Source organism: Ailuropoda melanoleuca, chromosome 12 (assembly GCF_002007445.2).
Source record: "Ailuropoda melanoleuca isolate Jingjing chromosome 12, ASM200744v2, whole genome shotgun sequence".
Taxonomy (NCBI): domain Eukaryota; kingdom Metazoa; phylum Chordata; class Mammalia; order Carnivora; family Ursidae; genus Ailuropoda; species Ailuropoda melanoleuca.
Window position 1 is genome coordinate 47,181,767 of NC_048229.1, and position 6,351 is coordinate 47,188,117.

The following is a 6,351-nucleotide window of genomic DNA, read 5'->3' on the forward strand; positions in this document are numbered from 1 at the left end:
TACAGCTGAAGATAAGACAGTAGGAGATGGATTTTTTTTGGATTTAGTTAAGCCACTTGGATCTTTTTACATCCCAATAACTACACACAGCAGAGCTTAACAGAAAGTGAATCCTCGTTTTATGTTTCAATCAATTTGTTCCACATAAAGTATGTCTGGGGTGATAAGAGCAAGTGTTAGAAAATAAATAAAGCACTAGAATAACTGATGGAATTTGTTTATTAGTTCTTGTTCTCTTAAGCACTGCTTGCCTTGAAAGGAGGAGCTGGTTAGAGAAGAAGAGCCACATTGACTCTCAGGAGGGAGCATCACAATTAACAGTCTCCTTTAATGAATCCTACGTGAACCTTGCTATTGAAAGATGCATCAATGGAAACTATTTCTGTCTGTTGCTTTATGAATGAATTATACGGAGATGTTTCTTTGCTGTAGTAAAAAGCATCCTACCTGGAACACATGCTCTATGTTTCTTGCTCCCTAATGGTGTATTTGTGAAGTTCTGATTCCCAGCTTGTGTGGCGGAGAGAGAATGGGGAAATGGGGAAGACAAATGCTGGCCGGTGCATAGCAGAGACTGGATCAAGTGGTGGGGGAAGGTCGGAGAACACTTGCCAGAAGAAGGAATGTTTGAGCTGAGATTTTAAAATTAATCGGCATTAACAAGGCAAGAGGTTCGTATGGAGAAAGTGGTGCAGAATGAAAAGCATCCTAGGCAGAGGGAAGCGCGTTTGGAAAACCGGATCCTAGGTTCTTACTCTACCTCTGTCCCACGGAGACCCATCCCCTCCCTGTGCCTCAGTTTCCCCAAATGTAATGTGAGCAGTTGGATTAGATGATTTCTGAAGTTCTAGGCAGAAAGGAACTCTGCCTGCTCCTGTGGAACCCTCTTTTTCTTTCCCTCTCCATTCTGTGCACTGCCCTCCTATGAAGTTCATTCCCCTTCCCCTTTCTTCCTTGACCTTATCCCATATTTTTTCATGTTTGTCCAGTCACCAAGGGCAAGAGAGAACATTAATTTTTTAAAAAAGATTTTATTTATTTATTCGAGAGAGTGAGCAAATGAGAGAGAGAGCACGAGCAGGGGCAGAGGGAGAGGAAGAAGCAGACTCCCTATTGGGCAGAGAGCCAGACGTGGGGCTTATTCCCAGGACCCCGGGATCATGACCTGAGCTGAAAGCAGATGCTTAACCGACTGAGCCACCCAGGTGCCCCAAGAGAACATTAATTTAATGCCTTTGGGAATACCTGGGGCAAGAAGAATGGCAGATTGCTGCTCTAGCATTTATTCCCAAATTTTATAGGCAGAATAGTAAGTGAGTATGCTAAATCCCGTGGTGGTAAAAAGAAAAATTGAGTTCAGTAGAAGCAACATTTGTGTAAGGAGGGTTTTTTTAATGAAATGGGTAATCACTCTATATTTAATAATAATCATTGACACTGGTTGGATTCTTCCTATATTATCGCACAAAACTCTCACAGCAGGTACATATCAGTTACTATCCCCAATTTATGGGTGGGGAAACTGAGACTCCAAGAGGACACTCAGCTACAAGTGGTAGAACCAGGCTTGGACCTCTGGTAGCCAGATCCCAGAGTTAAAGCATCCTTACCCATGCTGGCATGTCTGCCCCTGGTCATGCTGGCCTTGTGACCCTGGCTCAGTTGCTTTCCCTCTAGGCTTCAGTTTCCCTGGCTGATTTCTACGGAGCTTCTCCCAGCTCTAACTTTCTGATCTGGTCGTAAGCCCTTCCTTGTTCTTTTCCTGTGTCTGAAGTCACCATGAGACAGAGGAGGAAAAAAAACTGCAGGAGACTTGCTAGCTCTGTGGGAAATGCTCTGAACTATTTCAATATCTGGGAATGTATTTAACTCAAGGGCAAAGTGAAGGACAGGTTGAGTTTTGGTATACTGGGGTGGAGAAGAGAGTAAATTTAGAGCGTATGACAATTTCTAGGACTGCAAAGAGAACAATAAAAATCATATTTTGCAGTAGGGAAAAGAGGCCTCTCGTTCCATCTGGGCCAGATTTATACCCGGGGAGTAGTTTTGGCAAGTGGAGAGCTGTGGTTTGTTAAATATTAAACAAAAAATATTAATAATCTGTCTCATTCTTCATGTCTGTCTCTGGTGGTACAATAAACCCTAATTCACTTTTCCTCTTCATTCTCTCTTAGTTAAGCTGATATATGATTCTAAGAGAATTTATTTTATAGATAGTGGTAAGCCTCCAAAAGGTTTGCCAGAAGGTACACTCATAAGAACTATGGCTCCTTTCCTCAAGAATGCAGGAACTGGGGATAGGGAAGGGTACAAGACACCCTTAAGTATTCCTTGGCCTTAAAAGCAGAAACAGCATACAGCCCTTTTCTTTCCTTGGCGCTGGTCCTACCCCCCATGAAAAGGACATACTCTCAGAAGGCACACAATGGACCAGATTTGAGAGTATAATTGTATATACCAAATCCAAATATTTCAGAGCTGACTCTTCAGAGGCATGAGAAATAGGCTCCATTACCCTCAAGTCCTACAAGATCAAAGTGATGGAATGGAGGAGGTAATGGGAAGTGTCAGACTCTGCCTAGAGACACAAAAGGATGAGAAAGATCACTGGGGAAGCAGCTATGAAAGTGAATGAAGTTTAGCTTGAATTATGGCACAAGAGTGTGTCTAGAAGTTCCTGAAAGCATGAGATTAGGCCATTATAAATAATATATAAAGATATTAGTGCCTGTCTTACTTATTTCCCATCATATTTAAAATACACCAACGGCCTCTGCTATTTGATATAGTGCCGTTTATAAAATAGGTAAAGCACACACCCAGAGTTCAATGTCCCTCCAGATGTAATTTTACTAAATTAGCAGCCATATGATGTTTTCCATTTCCTATTGAAATGCTTGGAAAATATCCCTAAACAAAGAAATACTTAACCGACGTTTAAAAACAAAAACCGCATGCCAAATATAATAGCAGGATGTTAACAGTTCTTTAATAAATACATACACTTTAAAGGCCTAAATGTACACACTCATTTCAAGTACATTTCATGAAATAATTTACTCAGTCTGTTTTGAATAATTGTACAAAAATAGTTCATAAGCATAATAAATCTTTAGCATACCCTCTTCTTGCATGCTGTTCCTGAAAGTCTCAATCTGAAGATTATACTTAATGGGATTGTCTGTCAATTTCCATCACTATCATCCAGGGCAGATGGCTCTTTGATTGTGCATTTAATATGCAGAAAAATCCCATGCCTCTTCTGCTTTTGAGTTAGCTGTCCGACAGCTCACATTGTGATGGGTAGCTTTCCTTTCCGAAAATGGTTTCCCTGAAACACCAGACTTCATGTATCATCACAAATAAATATATGCAGATGAATTTTTTCATCTCCTTTATTTTGTTCACCTCACATATTAGCATTTGAAATGATACTCATTTGGGGTTTGTTACAAAGATGCTCATTTTGAGAGGAATATGCAGAGATTCCACCAAAGCCAGAACCACAAAGGCAGCTGGATGCCTCGTGGGAGCAAGATTCGTCTAAGGCAGGGACAACTGCATACAGCCTGAGTTTGAGAAGCCGCCTCATAGCTCTTTCCTTGCTCTTCTGATACTGGATTCCCTCTGGCAAGCTAGTGTCCCCAGTGGGTCAAAGTTTGGGTATATATCCTCAGCTCATTGGTATTGGGCTTTTCTCCCAGAATTCTGCCTTAATTTTTATCTAGCGTGCCTTCAGGGTGAGTGGAACAAAGAGGCATAAACAATATGGCATCAGAACTCTCACTGGTGATGAGCCCTGGACCAGACAGATGACTTCAGTTGTGAAAATGGTGGCTCTGGGGCACCTGGATGGCTCCGTTGGGCAGTTGGTTAGGCATCCGACTCTTGGTTTCAGCTCAGGCCTTGATCTCAGGGTTGTGAGATCCAGCCCGGCATCAGACTCGGTGCTCAGCACAGAGTCGACTTGAGATTCTCCCTCCTTCTGCCCCTCCCACGAATCCTCTCTCTCTCTCTCTCAAATAAATAAATCTTTTTTATAAAATGGTGGCTATCATTTCAATATGTTCCGAGCATCTGGTAATGCAGCCACGACTGTATATTTAGTATAAACAGATCTAAGTGCATCATATCTTTTGTGAATTTTGTCACCGTGCAACATAGTAGCAAAGCTTCAGAATCATAAGACTCAGGTTTGAATTTTAGTTCCTCCCCTTGAAAGGGAGTTCAGAGTTTAGGCAGAGAAGGCGGCTCTGGGGTCTAATGTGGGTTTGAATCCCAGCTCCTCTGCTACTAGCTATGTGACTTTGCCTGTGAACTTAACCTCTTTATATCTCTGTTTCCTCATCTGTAAAGTGAGGACAAGAGTAAGAATTATTGTGAGAATTACATGAGATATGGCATGAAACATTAAGAGTCACCTAAAGGGGTGCCCGGGTGGTTCAGTTGGTTAAGCATCTGCCTTTGGCTCCAGTCATGATCTTAGGGTCCTGGGATCAAGCCCCACACCAGGCTCCCTGCTCAGCGGGTAGTCTGCTTCTCCATCTCCCTCTGCCCCTCCCCCCTGCTCATGTGCACTCACTCCCTCTCTCAAATACATAAATAAAATCTTTTTTAAAAAGTCACCTAAAGAATGCTAGTCAAAGGTGACAGTTACATACCAGTACTTGGCATTGCATTATTGTTTGAGAAATATTTATTCACCCAAAGATGGACAGAGGCAGTTTCTGTATCTTGGCTACTATTAATAATGCAGCAATGACCACGAAGGTCCATGTATCTTCTTGAATTAGTGTTTTTATTTTCTTTGGATAGATACCAGGTAGGAATCGCTGGATGATAGGGTAGTTCTATTTTTAATTTTTTGAGGAACCTCCATACAGTTTTCCACCGTGGCTGCACCAGTTTGCATTCCCACCAAGAGTGCCCGACAGTTCCTTTTCTCCACATGCCTGCCAACACCTGTTATTTCTTGTCTTTTTGATAACAGCCATTCTTAGAGGTATAATGTGATATCTCATTGTGGTTTTGATTTGCATTCCCTGAAGATGAGTCATGTTGAGCACCTTTTCATGTGCCCTTTGGCCGTTAGTATGTCTTCTTGGAGAAATGTCTATTCAGATCCTCTGCCTATCTTTAAATAGGATGATTGTGTTTTTTTGTTATTGAATTGTATGACTTTTTAAAATATATTTTGGATATATGATTCGACAATATCTTCTCCCATTTTGTAGGTCACCTTTTTGTTTTGTACTCCCACTTATTTATTTCTGCTTTTGTTTCTCTTGCCTTTGGAGTCAGATCCAAAAAGAAAAAGAAGGAAAAAAAAAAAGAAAGAAGCACCAGGAAGACCAATGAGGAACTTACCACCGACGTGTTTTGGTTGTTGTTGTTGTCTTTTATTTTATTTTTATTTTTTATTTTTTTTGCAGGAGTTTTATGGTTTCAGGTCTTATATACACATCTTTGGTACATTTGAGTTAATCGTTGTACGTGGTGTAAGATCGCGGTCCAGTTTCATTCTTTTGCATGTAGCTGTCCAGGTTTCCCCACCTCAATTATTGAAGAGACTGTTCTTTTCCCATTGTATATTCTTGCCTCCTTTGTCATAAATGAATTGACCGTATATGTGTAAGTTTATTTATGGGCTCTCTCTTCTGTTCCATTGATCAATATCTCCGTTTATATGCTAGTACCATACTGCTTTAATTGCTATATCAAACTTGACAAAGGTGCTCTCCCCTCGTGCACGTTTTTCCTAATGGGCATCAGCCACATGGCAGTGAGAAGAGGTGGAGCCTGGGGGAGAACTCAGGCCCTGCCTGTTAGAAACTAGCATTCGTAATCATGTGAATCCAGAGGACAGCAGTAGTGGATTTACAAAAATTTAACTTGCACCCAATGTTTCCTTATTCCACAGAGTCGTCCGCACACGCTCCGTCCAAGCAGTGATGCCCCGTGTGTGAACCACATATTATGCTGTGGAAGCATCTTCATTAGCGACCAGAGTGGTATGAGAAACGGCTAAATTGGATCACTTAATATCATTGCTTTTACCTCCAGAAAAAAAGAGACTGAGGTATTTTTTTCCCCATTATAGGTAATAATACTTGAAAGGCTAAATTTTCATTAGGAAGGCAAAAGCATTCTTATAATTTCTCTCTCTATGAAGAAGGGTTAAGTTGGAAAAGCATGAAACCTGGCAGCCATGGTTACCATCCTCCCAGACTGAAAAACTTTGTGGTCCGTGTGGACTCACTTCTCTGTTCTTTCCTGTTAAGTCTTTGGGAGTTGGACCCCTGCAGCCCAAAAGGGCTTTTTTTTTTTTTTTTTTTTTTTTTTTTCCAATCC